We start from the raw sequence: 25,967 nt of genomic DNA, 5'->3' as shown, positions 1-25,967 counted from the left end.
GAGGGAGGAATGAGAAGATATAAGGGATGGGATAACAACTGAGATGTAATATGAATAAATCAATAAAATATAAAAAAAGATCATCCTGAGTGATGTGACCCAGACCCAGAAAGACACATATGATATGTTCTCATTTATATGTGGATTTTAATTATTCTAAAACAAGATAAACATACCACAGTGCACAGACCAAAAGAAGATAAATACCAAGGAAGACACATGAGAGGATGCTTCTCTGACTCAAAAGAGGAAAAAGAATAGAAAGAGGTATTTCTTGAAGAGAGGGAATCAGAAAAGAGAGGAGGCACAGAGATAAATAATGGTAGAGATCAGACCCAGAGAGAGTCGGGGTGGGAGGATAGAAGTCATGCAGAGAGAAGAGAACCTGCAAGTGAGAGCATCTCTGTGACAAGCTTGAGACCTAAGTCAGAATAGGCTTCTGGAAGCACATGACAGGGAACCATAACTGAGACTCCTAGTAGCAGGGGCTATGGAGTTGGAAGAGGACATCCTCTAACTAGACAAGACTCATAGTTGAGGGGGGAGAACACCAACTCACCTACAAAAAGTTTGATCCAAAACTCACCCAGCCTACAAGATTTGCAGGGATAAAGAAAGAACAGATAGAGCAGAGATTGAGGCAATATCCAACCAATGCCTGGCACAACCCAAGACCCACCACATGGAAGAGAGCCAACCCCTAACCCTATTGATACACTGACGTGCTTGCAGACAGTAGCCTATCAGAGTTGTCCTCTGAGGGGCTTGCCCCAGCAGCAGTTAGAAACAGATGCTGAGACGACTTACAGCCAAACATTGGGTAAAGTACAAGGAGTGGAGTGGAAAAGTGGAGGGAAGGCTAAAAAAGGACCTAGAGGCTACAAGAGCTCCATCAGAGGCAACTCACCAGGGCCCAGTGTGGCCTGTTAAGGCTGAAGAACCAATGAAGGACCATGCATAGACTGCACTTAGGTTCTCTACATAGATGTGGCCCATGGGCAGCTCAGGCTTCATGTAAGACCACTTGTAAAGGGAGAAGGGGCTGTCTCTGATGTGGACTGTTGCCTGCTTTTTGATCACTTCCTCATGATGGGACTGTTTTGTTAGGCCACAGGAGAAGAGGCCAAACTCAATCCTGATGCAATTTAATGAGCTGGAGTTGGTGGGTAGGGAGCTCCTCTTTTCTGAGGAACAGGGAAAGGAGTGTGCGAGGGGGAGCATGAGACGGGAAGGTGTAGAGGGAGAGGACTATGGCCAGGATTGAGAGAGAATAAATAAATTAACTAATTAAAAAAATAATTAGATCAATATTTGGCGAAAGATTTAGTATGTGTTGTGCAGAATCTAAGATGCACTGTTTTGGGCTAAGAAGCTGACCTTTGTGGGTTTTTACCCTACTTTATAGAGGAGGGTGTAAGCAAATTATTACCTCAAGCATAAAGAAAAGAATTGTACTTATGATGACATCAGAAAAGGGAGAAAGCTGAGAGTTAGTTAAGCTGTTGTCCAAGAAGCCTTTCTTGAGGAAGTTATATTTGAGAAAATATAAGAGGAGAAATAAAAATGGACTCATCCTAGATAAGAGACCTCCTCTGCTAAAAGCAAGGAGAAACGAGGAGACTATGAAATCTATAAGAGGGGGTAATGTGGCTAGAACAAAGTACAGAAGGGAAAAATAAGGGACCGGGTGTGTGTTTGGTCATTTATTCTTGTATATCATGACAAATGTTGATGATTACTGTCTGCATTACTGTTGAAACATCGTTTAGTTTGTTGATACCACTGAAATTAGAGAAAGGCTCACTAGGGACAAATTGCCTCTATTCTAAAGTTCTTCAAGTATGACTCAACAGCTGGGAGTTGGATGCATCACTCACACATCCGTCAGGCATCACCTGCTGCCCTCTGATTGCTCAGCAGGGACTACACCTGTAGGAGGTGTCTCTAAATGACTGCCTAACTTCTTTTCAGCAAGATGGCTGGGATGCCAAAGTCACTACTCAAGAAAGTAGGATGGCTATACTTGACATTTTATGACATATCTTCGTAAGATGTTACTGAATTGATTGTGTTAATTACAAAGTTGGCTCAGGTTCCAGAAAAGGATAGAAATGTTACACAGTATGACAACACCAAGGGATATAAGATGTTGTGGGAGTCATATTTGGAAAAAGACAGTCTCCCACACAGTAGTGGATACAGAGGTGCAACTACACTAGGAAGAAGCAGAGCTTTACTTATATTTTATTTTAATACATAATAGAGTTGCATTTCGCAAATGACTATTTTTGGTTGCTGAGTAGAAATGACAGTACATGCCAGAATCTGAAACACATTAAACGGTACATGTTTCCCCTCTCATATGGAGAATCTCAATAAGTCTCTCTCTCTCTCTCTCTCTCTCTCTCTCTCTCTCTCTCTCTCTCTCTCTCTCTCTCTCTCTCTCTCTCTCTCTCTCTCTCTGTGTGTGTGTGTGTGTGCATAAAAGAAACAAGGGGTATTACTGTGGAAGAAAGAAACTGAATTGTGGAAGTCAGTATTGAATACAAGGAACGGGGAGAAAGAAACTTGAAAAGGAAATGAATATTCAGGAGGAGAAAGAAGAAAGACAAATGTCACATGTTCTCCTAATGTACAATATGTATTTGACATCATGTCTGTACATATAATACAAACAAAGCAGAAGTAGGGCAGGGAAAATGATGGAGAACAGAAGAAAGCTTCCTGTTTAGTTGCAGCTTAATGTCTTTAAGCCCTATGTCTGACATGTGTGGTGTCTTCAGCGATGGTTTTACCTTCAAGGTCTGGGAAGCAACCAAGAGAAATGGCTATTGTCTGTATTATTTTGAGGGTTTTGTGGTTTGTCCTATCTGGCTTTTTATAGGAAAAAAATGTGGTTCCTTATCCTAGAAAGTGTCACTTTTGTTAATTTCGTTTTGCTTATGTTATTGTTTATATTACATATATATATATATATTAAATGTTTGTCATGTGATATTCATATGTTAATCATTTTCCTTGGGTTTTCCTATTAAGGACTCATAATGATATTTCATGACAGGTACTACTCTTCTGATTTCTGTTCTCTGAGAAAAACTAAGTCTCAGACACGGGTTCTTCATTAAGGCCAAGGGTCATGAGAGCTCTGAGTGGGTTTGAATCTCGGGGAAACTGCTAAGGCTTCACCTTCAGTTTCTTTTACTATTTTATCTTTGGCTGAATTATGAAGTCAGTTCTCAGGTTAAGAAGGAGAGAAACCAAAAGTAAGTAACCTAGACAGAAGAATACACAATTCAGCTATAGTTGAAGGAGTACATTGACCATTGATTTGATCACCCAGAACTCAGAAAGATAAATGGTACAGTGAGAGTTGCATGGAGAATTCAGCTGGGAAGAAAATCAGATAAATAATGCCACTTGAGAACCAACACTCTTGTTGATCTCCAGCTTATGTCTGAAATGCCCCAACTCACAGTTTCTCTCTACAAGTTTTCTGCCTTCCTGCCTCTGCTCTCCCCATGTCTGATCTCCACCCTCATTTCTCTCCTCACTCCCTCTCCTACCCTGTTCCCTCTCTTCAACTGCTGCTGCTGTCTACTCTATTTCCCCTTCTGAGTGAAATTTAAGTCTCTTCCCTTGGGTCTTCCCTGTTTCTTACCTTCTTTGGGTCCGTGAATTGTAGTATGGTATCCTGTACTGCGTGGCTAACATCAGCCTATAAGTGAGGACAGCTGGAAACCCATGAAAGGGTATGCTCCTGGAAGGTGACTCTACCTCAGATTCCTAGCAGCAGGGACATGGCAACTAAAATGACAACCTTCTAGCAAGGCAGAATTTCCAGTGGAGGGAAGGGGACACCATCCACCCACAAAACCTTCAACCCAAAATTTGCCCTGCTTACAAGATATGCAGGGATAAAGACAGGGCAGAGATTGAGGGAATATTCAACCAATGCCTGGCCCAACTTAAGATTCACCTCATGAGAGAGAGCCCACCCCTGACACTATTAATGATACTTTACTACACTTGTTTATGGGAGCCCAGCATAGCTGTCCTCTGAGTGGCTCCACACAGCAGTGGATCGAAACAGATGATGAAACTCACAGCCAAACATTAGTCTTGTGGTAGTGTTGGGAAAGAATAGCCTGGAGGAGACAGGATCTCCACAAGTAGACCAACAAAGCCAACTAACCTGGGCCCAAGGGCACTTACAAAGACTTGAAGCACCAACCAAGGTTCATGCATGGATTCAAATTTAGGCCCCCTAGACAGATGTAGCTTTTGGAAAGCTTAGGTTTGATGTGGATTGCCTAAAAAGGGGAGAGGGAGATGTCTCTGACACGAACTTTGTTGCCTGCCATTCAATCAACTTCCCCTAAGTGTGGCTGCCTCACCAGGCCATAGGGGAAGAAGATGAATTCAGTCCTGATGTGACTTGATGTGCTGGTTTGGATTGATAGGGGCGTTCCCCTTATAGGAGTAGGGGAGGGGGGAGGGCGAGAAAGAGGGAGGGTGGGAATGGGAGGAGAAAAGAGAGGGGGCTATGATCAGCATGGAAAGGGAATGAATATATAAATTTAAAAAAAAATTAAAAGGAACCAACCCTAGAAAGCTGGCTCTACCCCTCACCAGCCCCCATACTGTATTGCACTCTACAGTGGATGGCTTCTAACTAGGGTGGAGATGGAGGAAGATTCACCTTCCCTTGGAGGGCTGGCCACTAAAGTTGGACCATGTTTCAGTGAGTATATGGAAGTGGGGGAGCTGGTAGAAGAACATGACCGAGGTTCAGAACCTGAGATTACTAAATAATCAATTAAAATGGGTAAAAAACAAACAAACAAACAAACAAACAAACAACAACAATGCTGAGCCCAGGGGCCCTCTGTAGAGAAGAAGCCCTCTATATACTTGCATTACATGGGACCCTGCAAAACCTGTCATGACCCTTGGCCCTAACATAGAACTCATATCTCAGAGACTTGGTCTTTTCTCAAAAACAGAAATTAAAAGGGTAGACCTCCCTATGAAATACCATCGTAAGTCCTTAATAGGAAAACCCATTGGATAATTAACTTGCTATCCTAGACCACAGAACTGGGGCTGGGTCTCAAATGTTAATGCATGAACATCAGAGTGGAAAGAGGTCTTAAAGCCTAAAACTATAATCATTCAAAGATCAGTGGATAGTTAGGTCTTAGACATGAGGTAAAATGTCTAAATACTGACTAGAGGCATGAGAATATGTGTTAAAATAGATATAAATTCTCATATTAGAATGGATGCAAGTTACGTGATTCTTCCGCACCTTAGGTCCTTTGCAGTCATTATGATGATAAACATGTAACGTATCAATGAAGGTGACATGTATATACACAAATAGTGACTGGCAACTCATAAGTTCTCTGTAAATGTTTTGTGTTAATGTTGTATTTGTTATAGGAGAAGAAATGAAAATATTACAGCACTTGTCTGTCACTACCATAATATTTAAGGTAAAAAAAATATAAATAAAAGAACGAATTGCAAAAAGAAAGAGATCTTGACTTTGAAATAGGATTTCTGAGACAGAGCTGACCAAAGCTAATGTGTTGTGTAGATGAGACACTAGATAAAGACGGTCTTTTCTAAGAACCTCACACTATCAGTATCAGAATAGGGTTCATATATGAAGTTCATAAAGATTACTGAAGCATAGACCTATGGTTTTGGCAATATTGGTGTATTACTAACACAGCTTAGCAATAGAAGTCTAGCAGTAGCACTGGGAAACATTTTCCATAGACAGCCACAGAATGAATCTGAAGCTTTCATAATCTATAACATCTGCTCCCAACTGTAACTCCACTATTGCAATGCTGAGGTCAAAGGCATTTTGTGAGTAATTGATCCAGATTCTATTGAGATAAAATTTTGTTTACAAAAAAACAGGAGCCTAAAAGAATTTCATCTACAGTCATTCTTTTCCTATTCCTTGTAATTTTTTTATATTTTAAAATTTTTATTTAACAAAATATTATTACTTCATTTATTCTCTCAGTCTCTTCCCTCCTGCACCTCCCATGTCTAACCCCTACTCCATCCCAAATTCACAACATCCTATCTTTAACCTACTCTTATATAAACAAATCAACATATAAATACAACTTTGTGAATTCATTTAGTGTTATCTGCATGTTTCTATGGCTGACCATTCAGTATTGGCTAATTAGCCAGGAAGCTCTCTATATAAATATTTCTGAGCCTTAAGCTACTAGTGTATAAAAATGAAGGTAAGAGTTGAGATATAAGCATTTTTACTAGAATTAGAGTAAAAATTTCTAACACAATGCTATTCTAGCCAAAATCTTTTTAAAGAATTTTTGTGGTCTTTAGTAATTTTGTACATTTATTTTTTTCTCTGGTGTGTAGATGGATGTGTACATGTGTGTGTACACATGTGTGGGTGGGTTTGTATCACAGCTGAGGAGATCAGAACACATTAGTCCATCTTAAGAGCCCAATATTGGATTAATTGATAAATAATATACCATATTAGCAATATATCAAGAAAGTTTAATACCTTTAATGAGTTGAGCTCATAAACTCTTAGCCATTCCATTTTCCCCTAATTTCTGTCTAAAAATTGTCCCTATTCCACACATGTCTTCTTGATCTAGAAATGCCTAGCAAGAAGGAATGATACTGTGCTGGTTAAATAGGTTAGAAACTAGAAATATATACACTTTGGAATGTAACAAATAAAGGGCTCAATAATTATTAATCAAGAAGTATTCAAAGGTTTAGATCTCATACATCAAGGAACAGAGATGGATGCAATAAACAGAATAAACTGTTCCTTGACACCGTAGTAAGGGGGGGCGGGGGTGATCTCTCCGCTGGTTTAGATAGAGAAATGTTTTTGGAATAGTTCTAGTCAGAGCAGCTTGGGTGCTTTATGACCCCTTTAAACATGCAGTAGAAGTTGCTATTTCACTATTGTATTTCTAGGATGATGGCTACTTAAAACGGGGTGACTCACCTTTGGAATACACCAGATAATTACTTGGCTCTCCCCACACTACTAAGGTATTAATTATAGAAGCTAATTAGTAGCCTGTTTGAAGGAGGTCTGATCATATAGGTTTTCATTTATGAGCACCTGCGTGCTCCATGTGCACACTGGAGAAAACCTTCAGGCAACTGTGATTATTACCATTATTTCATTTTTATTGCTTTTCCCATTCAAAGGAGACCACAGAAAGTCAACAATGTAGTTAATTTGCTTTAGCAAACTGGAAAATGCAAGATAATATTATTTCTTTATGAGTTTAGAAACTACTGAAGAATATGACTACAGGTTCTAAAAGTTTAGTGTGGCATCTAAATAGCAATCCTGGTTTGCATGTCTCAATGTGCCTATCTCCTGTGAAAACACCTAGCATATTAAACTGATAACACAATCAAAACTTAAGGCAGGAGATGTAAAATTCTCTCAACCCAGCACCTAGTTATCTTTATATAACATCTCTGTAGCTCAGTTTAGAATTTGTGTTTATCCTCTTTTTCCCCTGGCATACAGCTGGAGGAAAATAGCCTAGTTTGAATAGAAAGAAAACTCATGAACTTTGTTGCTCATTTCGCCTGTCAGAGGCCCCAGGCTTCTTACAATCTGAAAATCTTAGTGTTGGTCAGCTTTTCATTCTTGGACACAATGCCTGAGAAACCCTACTTCAAAAGGAAACAATTTATTTTGACTTATAAAAGATGAACTTTCTCTCTATCGTACTTTGGTCCAATCATTTAGGCATGAAGTGTGGTAGAGCATCATGTTGTGTGTGAATGGCAGAGAAAAATGTTCACCTAGTGTGTAGTGAACATAGAAAACTGAGGAAGGGAAGGGGATTAAGCCAAATATAGACTTTCAAGAATATACCACAAGTAAACCACTTCCTCTGAGCCTCCATTGTCTCCAAACATTCTACCATTTTTCTATAGCTCATCAAGTTGTAAACCGTCACATGGAGTAATGGCTAGAGATCAGAGAAGCCAGGAAATAATCACTTCCACACGACCCCACTCTCAACACTGATGAACTGGGGAGTAAACTTTTAATTTTGTGGAGCATTTCACATGTAAGTCATAACCTCCAGTTTTGATATAGTGACTAGATGTCACCATAACATACTACATCTGCCGCGATTGAGTTCATCACTACCTTTTCTTCTACACCAAACTGTGAAATTGTCAAAAATCAACAAGTCATGGTGGAGGAGAATATGCATGGTAACTTACCCAATTGGGAATTAGAAAACCAACAAACAAAACACAGATGTGAAAAACTTGGTACGAATTAAGTGTGGAGGTTGACTTTTGACAATATTCTTAGATGAATTTATTAGAGAGTAAGGAAACCATTTAAAGATGGCATAAGCATGTAAATCTACTCCAGTTGTTTCTCTCAGGGCGGAAACAGTAAATGCCTTTGCTCACAATCTAACAATCTTTACTACAGACTTCAAATTGGAGGATGGGTCTAGAGATGATCAAGTTGGCAAATTGGGTGTCTAAATGTGATCTACAATAAGAGCGAAGCTTGAAAAATAATAGGGAAGCATGTCTGAGGGTTTTACTTAGAGAGTTAAGGGTATGGAAAGATGAAAGAACATGTATTAGTTTCTTTTCTGTTGTATGATAAAACACCATGACCAAAAAAAACAAAAAAACAAAAAAACAAAAAACAAAAAAACTACAACAACAACAACAACTTAAGGAAGAGTGGCTGGCAGTGTCAATAAGAAATTCCTCTTGAAGAAGAGCCTCATTGCAAGGCATCTGACCTACATATTGAGACCCTGGGTCAAAAACTAAAAACTAAAGTTTGGATGTAGGTCAACGAAAGGCATGGGGCTGATCTCTCGTATCAATAACTGTAACAATAATATATCCTAAAAGAAAATGAGCACAAATATGTGCTCATTCTATCATGATTTATAACAACAAAAACATTGACCATTATGGGAAACAAATCAAGAGTGGAATCACTCGATAGTCATACAGTAACATAGTGTTAAATTGCCCATTGTCTATATGGGGGGGGGGGGTTGAGACAGGGTTTCTCTGTGTAGCCTTGGCTGTCCTGGACTCACTTTGTAGACCAAGCAGGCCTTGAACTCATAGAGATCCACCTGCCTCTGTCTCTCAAGTTCTGGGATTAAAGGTGTGTGTCAACACACCCAGCTCAAAATTGTCCATTGTCTGTATTTTTAAAGTTTATTTTTATTATTTTTAATTGTATGTATGCATGGGCGTGGTGCTCAGATCTTATCAAACAAATGCTCTGATTTTTTCACTGGCCATTCACAGTCTGCTAGTCAGTGTGGCTCTGTTGTACTAATACAGTTGTATTTCACTGGCCACTCACAGTCTGCTAGTCAGTGTGCCTCTAAAATAAAGAAAAAGCAAAAAAGAAATTCCTCTCATAATCTCATGTACTTTAAAAAGTCAGTGGTGTTTGTCTGGGAGGCTATGGGATTCCGGGATGTAACTCCTTTCAGAAGTAGGTGAATCTCTTGGAGTAGAGATTTGAGCATTTATAGCCTTCCCTGCTTCCAACTACATCGTTCTGCTCTGTGTTTGTGATTGAAGATGTCATTTGTTAGATGCTCTGCTCCAGCCATTTGCTTTCCCGCCTCTCTGCCATGATGGGCTCATCCCTCTGGAACCCCGAGACAAAACAAACTACCCCATCTCTTACTTTTGGCCACAGTGTTTTATCACAGCAACAAAAAAAACAATTATTGCTGGAAGAAAGGTTTTATTTTGGCTTACAGTTCCAGGGGGATGGAGCCCATCATCTGAATAAGGAAGACGTGACAACAGTGACAGAGACATGATACCATGAGCAGCAGCAAGCTGTCAGGTCACAGTTCCCACAGCAACCAGGGTATATGCCTCCTGGTCACTCCCTGGACCTAATTGACATTCACCTTCCAACAAGGCTTCACTTTCTAAAGCTGCTATAACTTCACCAAACAGCCCCTCGAAGGTGATCTTAGTATTTAGGCACGCAGACCTATGGAGAACATTTCACATTCAAACTATAACACAAAGGATGTAAGTTTTGTTTTTGAGTTGGACTACTATGTTTTCAAGTTCATAAGTTCCTTTTTAGAAGTAAAAATCAGAGGGTGCAGCACGGGTATTTGGTCCTGGATTATCTTTTAAAAGTAAACTCTTAGACTCCACCAGTTGGCTTCACAGTTGCACATTGTAATACAGCACTGAAATGTAAGAAACCCAAGGAAAGAGGGTAAGACACATGAGTGGGACAGGGAAGTATGGCAGGAAAGTGAGATAGGACTGCATAGACCTTTTGCAATTCACCTGGATCAGTGGTGAGGAAAGGACGCCAGGCAACAGTGCATTTGAGAGAATCAGAGGCAATTTTTATCATCAGGATTGTAGGCAAAACCGTGTAACTCCTCCATTCATGAAGACCAAGTAGGCAGGAAAAAACAAAAAACAATTCCTGTGAGTCTGAGAACAAGAATAACAGTATATCCTCATCAACACTCAGACAGACCATCACTCAGCAGAAATGACAGCGGAAGTTATGATGAAAATTTACAGACATTCTTGGCATTTCCCAAGGAATCCAAGCACTTTTTCTCTCTTAGTTTTGTCTCTGGGATGACAATTCACTGTTATGAGAGGGAAAGGCAGCTGTTTCGGAGATTAGAAAAACTGCAAGTGAGCTGAAACCGGCAGTAACAGAACTGATATATGCATGCTGACAATAAGAAGAAGGAATGTGGCCTCAAATTGGACTAAAAGAAGAAACACAGACTGAGCTTTACCAAGAAATAAGCAAAATGTGGGAAACATGAAAAGCAAAGATGTACAGAGGATTTCGGAAGGACATGGTCCTCCCTGGTGGATGGCAATGCAGGAGCCATATCCCCATTTGTTTGTACAGTGACAGAATGAATCGGCTTGGGTTTCTGAAACATTCATAATAGGAAAATGAGAATTGCTGGAATCAAAATTAACTACAATGACAGAGAAACTCTTTTATTGTGCTGTATAACTGAGGTTTCTTCTTTCATTCTGTCCTCCCTTCCCTCCTTCTCACCCATTTATTACTAAAGAATAATCTGTCCTATTCTAATTAATACAGAAATATAAAACTCAGTTACTCTAGACAAATTCACAAATACATTTGTTTCTCAATTTTTACTTTCTGTGTTATATGTAGTAGAGACGAATATTTACCTACTATGAAAAACTGTTGTTTTATATGTGTGTGTTAGAAGTTTTTCTCATTTATGAAAATCTCTATTAATTGTGACAATAGATGGAAATTGTTTATAAAAATTCCAATTGTAATAAGCATTTTTGGATTATACATTTTTCCATTCTAAGGGCATGCTGTGTAAATAAATGCATTACAAAAATTTGAAAGTCATTTCCAAGTAATTGTGAACTATTACTTATTTCAGACTGAGTGAAAATCAAAGCCAAACAGCATTATATGGGACAGAAAACATCATTTTATATTGATTAAAGGCACAATTCATAATGGAGTTAAGAGTCATAAATTATTTTGTTACAAAATATTGAATTCCTCTAAATTAAGTAGAATCTCTCAGAAAAATGGGATGATACTTCAATAGAATTTTCTCAGCTTTGGTCAGACCATGTAACTCAAAACACAGTTATAGACGTATTAAGTGATTTAAAGAGATGAAATGCATAAATAAAATATATAAAAAGCCAAGCATTAATAAATATTAACAAACATAAGTAATGCCAAGAGCCGCTTCCTTTGAAAGTAAATCACCACCAGCTGAATTCTTAGAGACTCCATCTCTTGCAGCTAAGCAGCCTTTACATTTGCGCCCTCTCCCCGCCGCATGCTGGAAATATGCGAGTCTGCAGTTGCAGCACTCTTGAGCATGATGTCACAACCACTCAGAGTTCACATACGCAGCTGCCCTGCCAAAGACTCTTAAGGTCCACCTCCACCTCCCACGGCAATCCCTGAGCTGGGAAGGCAGGGCAGTGGCATAGACATGCCATTTAGAGCTGAGCAGTGTGCAGTCATGTGCTCTAGGCATGTCAAGCAGTAACTCATCTGTGTGTCAATCGCCATCCTCTATAAAAAGAAGCATATTTAATGTCAGGTGAGAAGGGAGTTTGGTCTGTGGGTATCATGATTCCTTGTTTCTTTTAACTGTTTCTTTTTATTGTGAATTATGGTGATTATTTTCAGGTGATGACACAGGAGACCAGGGGCATTGTGCCCCATGAAACCTGAAATCACAAGCAGCTGGTTATGAGCTGCTGAATATAGCGCTATGGACAGAGCGCAGGTCCTCAGTAAAAAGCAGTACATGTCTTAACTGCTGGGCTATCTCTCCAGCCCATATTATTTTAATATGCTATCCACTTAGCAGAATAATAATAGTAGGCTCTCCTTAGCAGGAGTTATGACCCATATCGCCAGTTTTTTGGTCCTGAGAGCAGTGCCAGCTTCCATCTTGTGCGGTGTGACTTTAATCAGAAAGGGATCGGTTGTTCCCCTAACATTCCATGTCAGTGAGCATATCTTGCCACGCCAGTTGTTATTGTTGTCCACAGTGTTCAGAGTTGGGAAAGAGTGATGATTGGTTTGTTTTGCTTTGCTTTGCTTTGCTTTTTTTCTCCACTAGTATTCACAGCACTGTCTAGAGCGGCGAAAGCTAGCCAATTGTGCTGAAATGCCCAGGTCAGTACCAGCCTGATTTCTCTCTGTTCTATGACTCAAGTATATGCTGTCTTCAGCAATGGGGTCTTTCTGAGAAGTTCTGGGGAATAACCAGGAGCACTGGCAATAGTCTGTAATGTTTAGGGATCCCTACTGACCAACAGTTCCTAAAGAGGAAACTTATGCTTGGCCCTGGGCAATTGAATGTGTTAGACTACAGTGTTAGTAGTGTCATTGTGCACCCACTTCAGAGTAGCTCCATTTAAGCACTGGATATCTTTACATGTATATGTTTTAGGAAGGTGCTACAGAAGTAAGTTTCCAATGACTTTTTCTTCAGTATTAGTTACTCATCTCAGTTCTTCCTCCTCTACCCTGTAGTCTCACCGCAGACCGATTTGGCACTCTTGATCAATGATTCCTCTTTCCCTCTATAAAACACTGCAGTTTAGCTCGACTGTGGTGGTACACACCTTTCATTCCAGCACTTGGAAGGCAGAGGCAGGCAGATCTCTGTGAGTTCAAGGCCAGCCTAGTCTACAGAGTGAGTCTGAGGACAGCTGGGGCACCAAGAAACCCTGTCAGAAAAACAAGCAAAAATAACAACACAAAACCAAACAAACAAAAAAGCCAAAACAAAAAAACAAACAAACAACCAGAAAACCACTGCATCCCACTTCATTTCCCTTGAAATCACTCTTTTCATTGTCTTTTAAATAGTTTGTTGGCCTCTGTGGACAATCCAAACAAGACACGTGTATCTAAATATATATTTTAAAAATAAATAAATCTATATGTTAAAAAAAAAGAAGTGTCCCACACCTGATCTGCATACTCTTTCAACTCCCCGCACTCTCTCCTACCCAGTTCCTTCTCTTCATCTGCTTCCAGTGACTGTTCTATTTCACCATCTCAGTGAGATTCAAGCATCCTCCTTTGGGACTTCTTTGTTACTTAGCTTCTTTGTCTGTGTGGATTATAGTACACTTATCCTGTACTATAGGGCTAAAATCTGCTTGTAACTAAGTATATGCCATGTGTGCCTTTCTGGGTCTGGGTTACCTCACTCAGAATGATCTTTTCTAGTTCCATCCACTTTCCTGCACATTTCATGATTTCCTTGTTTTCAATAGCTGAGTAGTATCCCATAGTGTAAATGTACCACAATTTCTTTATCCATTTTTTGGTTGAGGGACATGTGGGAGAGTGGTGTTGGGAGGTGAAGGGCTAGGAGAGAGAAGAGAAAGCAATGGGAGAGGGCATATCTTGGACAAGCTGGGGACTTGCAACAGAGTAGGCTCCTGGGAGGTTATGGGAGTGACTCTACCTGAGATTCCTAGTAGCAAGGACATGGAAACTGAAGTGACCACCTCCTGGCAAGGCAGGACTTCCAGTGGAGGGCGGGAGACACCATCCACCCACAAAACCTTCAACCCAAAATTTACCCTGTCTACAAGATGTACAGGGATAAAGATAGAGCAGAGACTAAAAAAAAAAAAAAAAAAAAAAAATGCCCAAGCAATAATTGATCCAACTTGATACCCACCCTATGGTAGATAGCCAAACCCTTACACTATTAATGATATTCTGCTATGCTTGCTTATGGGAGCCTAGCATAATTGTCCTCTGAGAGGCTCCACCCTGCAGTAGATCAAAAGAGATGCTGAGACCCACAGCCAAACATTAGGCAGACTTTGGCGAATCTTGTGGAAGAGTTGGCGGGAAGGATAGAGGGACCTAGAGAGAACAAGAACTCCACAAGAAGACCAACAGAGTCAACTAACCGAGAATCATGAGGACTTACAGAGACTGAACCACTAACCAAAGAGCATGCATTGATTCCCCAACACATATGTAGCTCATGGGCAGCTTGGTCTTCATGAGGGTCGTCCACCAAGTGGAACAGGTGTGTGTGTGTTGTCGCCCACATAGACTCTGTTGCTTGATTTTGGGTCACTTTCCCCTAGCTGGGCTGCCTTGTCTGGCCTCAGTGGAAGAGGATGCAGTTAGTCCTGATGTGACTTGATGTGCCTGAGCAGGTTGAGGTGAGGGGGTCCATTTTCTAATGAGAAGGGGAGGGGCACTGGAAAAGAGGGAAGAGGTGGCGCCAGGAAGAGGGGAGAGAGGGGGCTGCAATCAGGATGTCAAGTGAATAAATAAATAATTTTTTAAAAGAAAGAATAAAGAAAAAAAAGGAGTGTAACTTGCTTTAACAACAATTACTTAGGGAATTGTATCAAAAACTCTTGCAATATGTGGTATTTATATAGGGTATCTCCCAAATAAATGAGAACATATCTTGTTGGTCTATCTAGATAAGTCTTGTATCATTACACTTAGAGTGGGTGTGAAAGGAACCTCAGAGCAGGGTGAAAAAATGATAATCATGGATGAGTCTTAAATATAGACACTCATGGACTTGCAAAGATGAACAGCCAATGGTGAAGAGCACTTGATGCTCTTCCAGAGGACCTGTATGCAGTTCTTAAAACTGTTGAGGTAGATGCTACCTTCTCTTTATTTATATGTCCATATAAATAATTGTATCCAAGGAGCTATCTCTTTCATTTTATGTCATTTTAGCATATTTTTCTAATTAAGAAAGATTTAAATTTTTATATTTTGTTATTATTTTATGTGTATTGGTGTTTTGTCTGCATGTATTCTGTGCACCATATTCATGCCCAGTGCCTATAGAGATCAGAAGAGGACACCAGATCCCTTGGGACCGGAGTTACAGACAGCTGTGAGCCATCATGTGGGTCCTGGGAATTAAACCCAGTCCTTCAGCAAGAACAACGGTGCTCTTAGCTTTGAGCTCCAGATTAGAATAGATGTTTTAATAACTATTAAGAAACATTACTTTATTTACTTGTTTATAGACTCAACCCACTGTAATTTAAGCCAGGGTAATAAATCACCATATTTCAACTGTTTGCTCAGTCTAAATGCTTATAATCATTTCTAAAACAGATTTAATGTTTAATAAGTAAATTAATGAAAATACATGCAAACTAATGACATAATAGAAAATTGTTGATGTTATTTAGGGAGCTTATTTCAATTATTTTATTTTATTATTTTATCTTTTTTTTCCTCTATTGGGGGTCTTAGTTTGGGCTGGCTTGAAAGTCACTACACAGCTGAGGATGTGTTTGACCCAAGAGAGGAGATTGCAGGACTGTGACAGCACTCTTGAGTTATTTGTCATTGACTAGAGAACTTTTAGGTATGCATTAGAGAAATGTAGCTTAACTGAATGAAAGATATTAAGTCATGAAATATTAAATCTTGAAAATTATCAGATATTATTATGCAATAACTGTAATTTTTAAAAAAGTTGTGTGGGGGTCCTACTTAGTGGTTGGCCAGGTTATTGTTTATTATGTGGCATACTGCTGGGTATGAAAAACAATAGCAATAAAGGATACCACGTCGACCAGGAGAAATGAGAATGCAAATCAGCAAAGACACATGGTATACATCTTGAGGGTGACAAGCTATGCATATTATCAATCATGAAACAATAACGTGGTCCTGGTATTGCTGGTAAGGTGGCTCTGCAGTAATGGATGCATGCTGTTAAGCCACACAACCTGAGTTTGCTCTCCAGAATCCACATAGCCACACGGGGCAAGGAAAAAAAAATCAATGCTCATGTGAGTTATGCTCTGACCTCTACATGTATGCTGTGTCACACACAAGCACACACACACACACACACACACTAAAATAAATAAACAAATGTAAATTAAAATTAAATGGACAGTGTCTCAAGTAGAAATTTCACTCTCTGCTACAGTGGAAGAAGTTTTTGAGACAGGACATCTGGAAGAACAGTTTGCAATACAGTGAGAGTCTCCAGAGTGGTTAGAGGTGGAGGAGGAATGAAGAGGTTTCAGGAAGTCTGTGAGTACTTGGCAAATATCATTTTCCTCGTATCTGTCAAAGCCTTTAACCTAAATCATTGTGATGGTTAGTTCAGACACTCACTGTCCTAATTACCTACTTCATTTGCCTGAAAGTTGGTTCTAATTGAAGACGTCCTTTAACTAACATTTGAAGCTGTTTGGTATCTGTTAGGAAAGCAATGTGTGGGTGGTTTTATTTCCTAGCTTATTCTTGCTAAAATCAGACTTCTGGAACCTGTTTGATAGTGTATTTCCCTTTACTTGTTTACTAATTGTTTTCATGCACTAAGATTAAGGGGATATTCAAGAGCACCTCTGCTTTTGCAAAAGATACAAACAAGCCATTGAAGTCAAAGTCTGTCTCTTATGCACATCCGTAGCATCAACACTTATGGTAAGATTATACACACAGGGGGAAGAGTAGCCTGCATTGACATCAAGAGGATTCTTACTGAGGTATTGATATTACTATTTTGGTAGCAAATATCAGAAGCCATCTCGCACAGCTCAAGTGAAAAGAACGTATTCACTCATGAAATCTTCAGGACAGGGCCAAAGCCAGCTTATGCACAAGTACAACTAGAATCTTGGGCAATTTTATGAAGAACTGTTTAATTATTTCTGACTCGGGATGTTACCTTCATTTCTTGTCATCTATTAGCTGTTTACTAGAAGAAAATATTATCCCAAAAGGAAGGAAGATGTCCATTGGTAATACCAAGCCAAGCAAGCTTACATCATATTAATTTTTAAATAATTTTGTTATGTATGTTTATTGTACATGGCATCGTGTTACATAAGACCTTCATACAAGTGTACATTGTGTGTTGGAAATATTTTTGCCCAAACCCTTTACCTTCAGTTTCTTCTCCTTCCCATTAGGTCCTATCTTACGCTAGTTTCATTCTGCCTTGCTGTTTTACACACACACACACAAACACACACACACACACACACAATTTTAAGTATATGAAAGTCTAGGAGGCAAAAACAAGATATTTATCATTTGAGAACAGTATAATTTATTTAATGTGTTATCTTCAGTTTCAGATATTTTTCTGCATACAGCATTACTTCATGCTTTAGGGCTTGAAAAAAATTCATTATACATACACAGTTACTTTTCTTACTTGTTCCTTCATTCTTTTTCTTTTAAATTTTTATTAATTTATTCTTGTTACATCTCAATGGTTATCCCATCCCTTGTATCCTCACATTCTTCCCTCCCTCCCATTTTCCCCTTACTCCCCTCCCATATGACTGTTCCTGAGGGGGATTTCCTCCCCCTGTATATGCTCATAGGGTATCAAGTCTCTTCTTGGTAACCTGCTATCCTTCCTCTGAGTGCCACCAGGTCTCCCCCTTCAGGGGACATGGTCAAATGTGAAGCACCAGAGTTCATGTGAAAGTCATACGCCACTCTCCACTCAACTGTGGAGAATGTTCTGCCCATTGGCTAGATCTGGGTAGGGGTTTAAAGTTTACCACCTGTATTGTCCTTGGCTGGTGCCTTAGTTTGAGCTGGACCCCTGGGCCCAAATCTGCCTATCATAATGTTCTACTTGTAGGTTTCTAGGACCCTCTGGATCCTTCTACTTAAAGAAACTGTGGTACATATACACTATGGAATACTACTCAGCTATTAAAAACAAGGAATTCCTGAAATTTGTGGACAAATGGATTGAGTTAGAAATTATCATAATGAGTGAGTTAATCCAGAAGCAGAAAGACTCAAATGGTATATATTCACTTATATCTGCATACTAGCCCAAGGGGCATGTCCCATGAAAGCCTTCACTTACCAGGAAACTGGGACAGAGGAGAGGACATCCTACTGGGACTCTAGATGTTCCTTCATTCTTAAATACCTGGACCAGAAATACTATTTAGCTGTCTGAAAAGTGCTACAAGAAACAGCAAAAATCTCTATCATACAAGTTGCTGACAATGCTAACTAAACTCACAACAGAGCATCTGTTATCATTTGTGAAGAAGTCTCTCACTTATTCCTCCTTGATCAAATAGGATAGATAGATAGATAGATAGATAGATAGATAGATAGATAGATAGATCACTCTGCTAGAATTGAGTTAGTCTCTTAGGCTGCACACATGACATTCTAGCTTTATTGTCAGAGTACTGAGCCAAAAACACTACCAGGACTAGATAACTGGACAAAGGACAGTTCTCCAAAGAGGTCACAAAGCACTAGTGGGCCCTGATAAAGAGAAGCTGTAGTAGGTGCCCAAGCATCTGCTTAAAAGCATCCCAATTTCTATAAGATACTCTATGAGTTGGCTCTTTGTTTTATTTCATTTGTCCTCCCTCTTCTTCCTGGCAGACCTCCTGAGGCCATTTGCTAACAGACTAATAAACATAAGACAGGTTTGGAGACTCATCTTCACTGTCTACTTTAGTTTTAAGACGTAATAGAGCCCTGGCCTTTATCTACCAACAATTTTCACACCTTAAGTCCTTAACCCTCCTAGTTGATAATTAATTTCACAGTTGGAGCATAGCAGTATCAGCTTCTGTAGCGAGAACTTGGATAAAACTAACACAAAGTGGCCATGAGGTAAGACAAAAGTAATCATTATTTCACAGGTGTTTTTATTTTTCCTGAGCCTTGTGAATTTATTTACATGACAATTTGAAAATGATGTCTAGGCTGTAATGACTCCTAGACTGCTAAATACAGGAGGGGCAGAGGGACTTACAGAGCTGGTGATGGGAAACCCGAATGAGCTGACATTTGACACTGGCGTCTTCTCAGGAGAGTCAAGCAGAGAAGAGACACTGAAAGGAACTTGTCACTAATAAAGCAGGCAAGAAAGGGAAGAAAATGGAACTGATGAGAAAGAGAGAAGTCTGCAAAGCACACAGAAAAAAGACCAAAAAATAAAAGAGTTAATAAAAAGGTGACATCCCAGCACTTCCAAGCCCAAGTGGGGAAAAGTGTGTCACAGAAGAGGAGGGGGTAAGTAAACAAGCAAGCTTAGAAAGCACATTCTCTCTGGTAATGCCAGAGCTACTCTCAGAAGTAGCAATGAGAAAATTCAAGGTAAGAATTGTTAGAAAACTGCTAACCACTGGCACTGTACCTATGCACTGGTCACACCAGACTTCTTTAGATCCTCTGATGGTAACACTGGCTTGTTTTTCTGTAGTTTGTCTCTTATATTAAAATGTTGCCTCGTGCAATCAACCACTTTAGGGAAATAGCAGTGTTAGATACTTTCAGCTCTGTTTGCCTTGGCTCTCTCCGCAGTTGCTAAAGTTTCTGTTCAGAGAACCTTCACTGCTCGGTGCTCCATGGGTTTCTTTGCGCTGAAAGCTTATAAGACATGTGCAAGGTTGACATGCTTATCTTGCTTCCAGAAAAAGAAGAGATGCCAAGGCCCTTGGAGGTTAATTAGCTTGTAGGCTGTCTCCGAGACAGCAAGTGAGGGAGTGCAGACTAAGAGAAGGAAAGTTTTCTTTTATACTGACAATTAATAGTGCACAAAACGATGATGGCTTTCTTTTGGGAGACAGTGAAACTTCCCTCCCTGAAATGCACTGGATGACAAAGGCAGGTTTCAAGAAATCTGTGGGTTAGTCAGGTTGATGAAATAGCTACTATGTAAGGCACTTCCAAAGGGAAGAAAGTTTTATTTCATAACATACAACATTTCGTTAGCACATTTCAATTTCCATTTCTAATATTATTAGTTATTTAATGAGAAGAGGAGGAGGAAGAGGAGGAGGCCAACAAAATCCCTGTTTCTCTAAGTTGCCCTTGAAATCAAGGAGCAGTTTAATCTGACAACTAAGACTCAAATTGTATCTCCCATCCTAAGACCGTCATAGCAGAGCTCCTGAAACCAATAATAGTATAATATATATGAGCTCATTGAAGGAATGGTTGTATGCTATTCACACACCCAGTGTCGAGAACCTCTTGTGAGTGGCTTTTCTTGATCTTTGCTATAATTAGGAACATCAAGCACCTTTCTACATAATGGGCATCCTTCTGAGTGTATCATCTATACTAGATAAAACAACACTATTGCATCGATTCCATTATCAACCCCATTGTGCAAGAAAGAATAGAAACAAAGAGTCAATTAGTAATCTTTCAACAAAGCTGATCATCTTCAATACCAAGGACTGTCTGTTCTGGCTGTTAAATAGCTTATAATACCAAAAATATGTTTCCTCCAGTTTCAGGGGATAGATGTTTAAGGTCCAAGTGCCAACAGTATCAGGTACTATGATGAGGGTCCTTTTCAAGGTATCCTCCTTTTCAAGTTATGTATGTTCTCTGTTATGGAACCCTGAGTCCATTAAGGAAGATTCCATGTTCCATTTTCATGACCTTACTCATTACTCAAAGTACATACCTCCTTCTGCCTATTATCACACCTGAGTCAGATCAAACCTTAAAAAAGGATTAAAAAGCAGCACATTCAGCCCATAATGGTTATATGAAGATGTTACAATTATAATAATGACGTTGGTGTTTGAAAATATTCAGCTAGCATCAGAATCATATGGCCAACTTTTTAAATATTTGGAACAATGGCACCCAAGCTCAGAGTTTTTCTCATCACTAACTAGGATATGGATCAGTAATCTGTATCTCTTATATGTTCCCAAATCATGTTGCACTGCTAACTGGATAGGTTGTACATGTTGTCCAGTGGTCATAGTTGGAGATCTGTTGTGCTACTGTCTCCTATCACTATACTTAACTTCTCTGCTACCTGCAATATTCCGTGACCACTCTGTTAACTAGTGATACAAGTTTTAGTGATACTAAAACTTTGGTAATTAAGTGACAGAATTTCACATGTGTCCATTTGTCATGGATTGTTATAGCCAGAGACACAATACACTGTCTTTGTGATCATTTGGAATACTCTGGATTTCATGAAGTTGCAATTAATTGTTCATGCAATCAATTGCTCTATTCTAAGGTATAGTAGAGATTTGTCACAAAACCTTCCATTTAAAAATACACTGAATCTAGAGAGAGAGAACCATCACCCATGAAAGAGAAAGAGTAAGCACCAATTATCAAAAGGCTAGAACCAGGTTTAACCTCTAATACCTGTTGGAAGGTGATCTGATGCTATGTATTTTGATGGTAATTACTGGCTCCCAAGATCTCCTTGCCGCCAAGAACCTTGCATCCTGATTGGCTGAAGGAAAGGCAGCTGGGACAGAGGAGGAAGAAGGCGGAGAATTGCCCTGGGATAGGAAAGAGTCATGTGCGTCCAGAGGAGGAACTCTGAAGTCCCACATGAAAAAAAATGGCCCAAATAAACAACCTTAGCTAGTATTTTGGGATTATGGATGAAAGGTAAATCAAATAGAAATTATTACAAGCAGTTGGGATGGGATAGAGCCTGGGAAATAAATGAAGGTAGTTTAGAAAATAATATCTGCCGTGCCTCCCTTGAAAATAGGCTATTGTAAAATGCGTCAGGTGTCTATGTCTTTATTTATTGTAAAAGTAGTATTATTACTGTGTTTATAATAAACATTTATTGGGCCATATCATTAAACAAGCAGCAACAAATGGCAAAGAGAGGAGACATATCCACATGTTCAGAAACACACCAATTCAAACCAGAATTCAAAGCAGAAGAGAGTCAACGCAAAAGAGGGGCAAGGGTGCTATGAAAATGGTTGGTGAGGCTGCAATTCATTAATCTTAGCTCTCTAGATGTGGAAGGGGTTATTGGCTGAGTGTAAATTTCCAAAAGCTCCATTCATACTACCTGTCATAGTATTTAATATGTAACAAAATATGTGAGATTACACACTGATATTTCATATATAGAAAAATAGCAGACAAGAATAAATCTATTAGAGAAAAAATATTTTTAACTAAACTTACTGGAATTCTTTTTTTTTTTTTTTTAAGATAAATATCCAAAAAGCTGGGGAGAGGTTCAGTAAGTAAAGTGCTCTGCTTAAGCATTAGGACCCAAAAATCAGATGTAGTTGTGGACAGGACAGGCCTGCCAGAAAACCAGGTAATCTTCCTATAGAATTTCTCCACGTTGTCTGCTCCCCCAGGCCCAATCCTCAGGGTTGTCACTCGCTCTGCCACAGAACACCAGCTGTAGCTTTTATTCCCCCATGTCCACACCTTCTGTGGCTCCCACAGACCCCCTCACCCATCTCAACTTCCTGTAGCCTCAACACCAGCAAAGTACAAAACAAGACCTGAAAACAGAAATAGAAGCAATAAAGAAAATACAGAGGGCCACCCTGTAGAGCATTTTCTTAATTCGTGATTGATGGAGGAGGGACCAGCCCATTGTGGGTGGAGCTACCCCTGGGCTGATGGTACCTATAAAAAAAAAAAAACAAGCTGAGCAAGCCAGTAAGCAGAACTCCTCCATAGCCTCTGCATCATCTGCTGCCTCCGGGTTCCTGCCCTGACTTCCTACAGTGGAATTGTAAACCTAATAAACACACACACACACACACACACACACACACACACACACACACACACACTTGCTTTGGCTGTGGTGATTCACCACAGTAACCTTAACTAGGACACTAGGTAAAGTTCCTGTATTATGCATTTTGTAAAAGATTTCCTCATAGGATGCTTAAAAGGGATACCCACAAACTGAAAGATCCTCAGTAGGTAAAAGAGCTTGCTGCTCTCGCAAAGGACCTGGGGTTTGTCCCCCATCACCCATATAGTGGCTCACAACTACCTGTTACTCCAAGTCAAAGGGTTCAAACATTCACTTCCACAGGATCCTACATACACACAGGGAACATAAACTCATACACACACATGCACACATGCCCCCAAGTTAAAAATACATATATCTATTTTTAGTTAATAAGGGATCTCCCCTAACCGGAGGTTGACCAGAGACTTGATGCCCAGTATGTGTTTCTGAGTGGGAAAAGAGAAGTTAGGACTGGAAGGACAGTGTCTTCAGACAAAGGAAGGTTTAGGAGGCTGGTAGCGCTTGGCTGGTTTCAATATTCTGCAGAAAGCTGCACATCATGGTATTTTAACTGGTGTTCCAAGAACTAACAATCCATAGTTAAGATAATATAGACAAAGCTGAATGTCTTTTCAGTAATTAAGCTTTTAATTGCAATTAATTTACATACCTTTCATATGCAAATATGGATCAAATATGCTCAAGGGGTGGTGTGCATGGGGTGTTTCTAAGCCTTTTTGGATCATGACAAAAGAGTTTTGTTTTGATTTTGTTTCTACTTAATGAGCACTTTCAGTTTCTCACTACAAATATCACGCTGGGGAGTGGACACAGTGTACACACCCTGGGGAGTGGACACAGTGTATACCCCCAGGGAGTGGACACAGTGGACACACCCTAGGGAGTGGACACAGTAGACACACCCTAGGGAGTGGACACAGTGGACACACCCTGGGGAGTGGACACAGTGTACACACCCTGGGGAGTGGACACACCCTGGGGAGTGGACACAGTGTACACACCCTGGGGAGTGGACACACCCTGGGGAGTGGGCAAAGTGTATACACCCTGGGGGGTGGGCACAGTGGACACACCCTGGGGAGTAGACAAACCCTGGGGAGTGGACACAGTGTATACACCCTGGAGAGTGGGCACAGTGTATACACCCTAGGGAGTGGACACAGTAGACACACCCTGGGGAGTGGGCACAGTGTACACACCCTGGGGAGTGGACACAGTGTATACACCCTAGGGAGTGGACACAGTAGACACACCCTGGGGAGTGGGCACAGTGTACACACCCTGGGGAGTGGACACAGTGTATATACCATAGGGAGTGGACACAGTGTATACACCCTGGGGAGTGGGCACAGTGTACACACCCTGGGGAGTGGGCACAGTGTACACACCCTGGGGAGTGGACACAGTGTATACACCCTGGGGAGTGGACACAGTGTATACACCCTGAGGACTGGACACAGTGTACACACCCTGGAGAGTGGACACAATGTATACACCCTAGGGAGTGGACACCCCTGGGGAGTGGGCACAGTGTACACACCCTGGGGAGTGGACACACCCTGGGGAGTGGGCACAGTGGACACACCCTGGGGAGTGGACACAGTGTATACACCCTGGGGAGTGAGCACAAAGTATACACCCTGGAGAGTGGGCACAGTGTATACACCCTGGGGAGTGGACACATTGTGTACACCCTGGGGAGTGGGCACAGTGTATACACCCTGGGGAGTGGGCACAGTGTATACACCCTGGGGAGTGGACATAGTGTATACACCCTGGGGAGTGGACACAATGGAAACATCTTAGAAAGATGTACTCCCTTCTGTACCTCAGACACGCTAGCATCTGGAAGAAGCAAGGCTGGGGCGAGGATATATGGATTCTAGTTTGCAGATCAACTACTGATATCTGAGGCTTCACTGTCCTCTTTCTTACGCTACTTTCTTGAGGCAGGGCTCCTCTGTGTAATTCAAACCGCTCTCAACTTTTTAATTCCCTTGCTGCCAGTGCCCCATTCGAATTTCCTTGCCTGCCTCTTTGATCATTAAAAATGAGTCCACTTCTGGACTTTTTCCTGGTGCCTTGCAGTATGGGAAAAGTCCCTACTTTACCTCAGGCACTTAATAGTCCTCACTGCCAGAAAGCCATCTTTATCATATAGCCAACAAGGCTTACATTAATATATGACTTGCTGTTGAATTTCAGACATCCTCTTATTGTGATGTGTTTTAAATTGGTCTTTTTCAGACATGTCCCTCCAATTTGTGATTTTTTTTTTCATGCATTAATCTAACCTTTAAAAATGTTTAACAATTTTGATCATTATTTGCAGCTTTTGACCAAAATTATGAAGCCAAGTACAATAATAGTATATGCTAGTCTCAAGGACAGTTTTAAGTGAGATGTCACGTTGAAGGGATGTTACACTTCTGAGAAGAGACACCTATTTTAATACAGAAACAGAATAAGAAGTCATTCACAGTGAGAGGAATGCAGTCTTATTCTAAAATCAGAGACACCATTTATTTTCGATGCTTTACTTACAGCACGCACGGGGGAAATAACCCAACTCCTGAATTCCTTACACATGTCTCTATAAATCAGCTCAATATATGACCAACAGCATACACAATTTCAAGCCAAACAAGAACGATGATGGAGTGGCCAGTGTAGCTTTTCATTTAAAATAGAGCTTCTTACCACAGTGTTATTGACATCTTGAGCTGAGCTGGATAATACCTGTGTGTGTGTGTGTGTGTGTGTGTGTGTGTGTGTGTGTGTGTGTGTGTGTGTTAGAGCTAGGTTGAATGGTCTACTCCTTGTCACTTATTCTAGAAGCTGATA

Source organism: Acomys russatus, chromosome 26, assembly GCF_903995435.1.
Source record: "Acomys russatus chromosome 26, mAcoRus1.1, whole genome shotgun sequence".
NCBI classification, from domain to species: domain Eukaryota; kingdom Metazoa; phylum Chordata; class Mammalia; order Rodentia; family Muridae; genus Acomys; species Acomys russatus.
Note: the sequence above shows the minus strand (reverse complement) of the source record.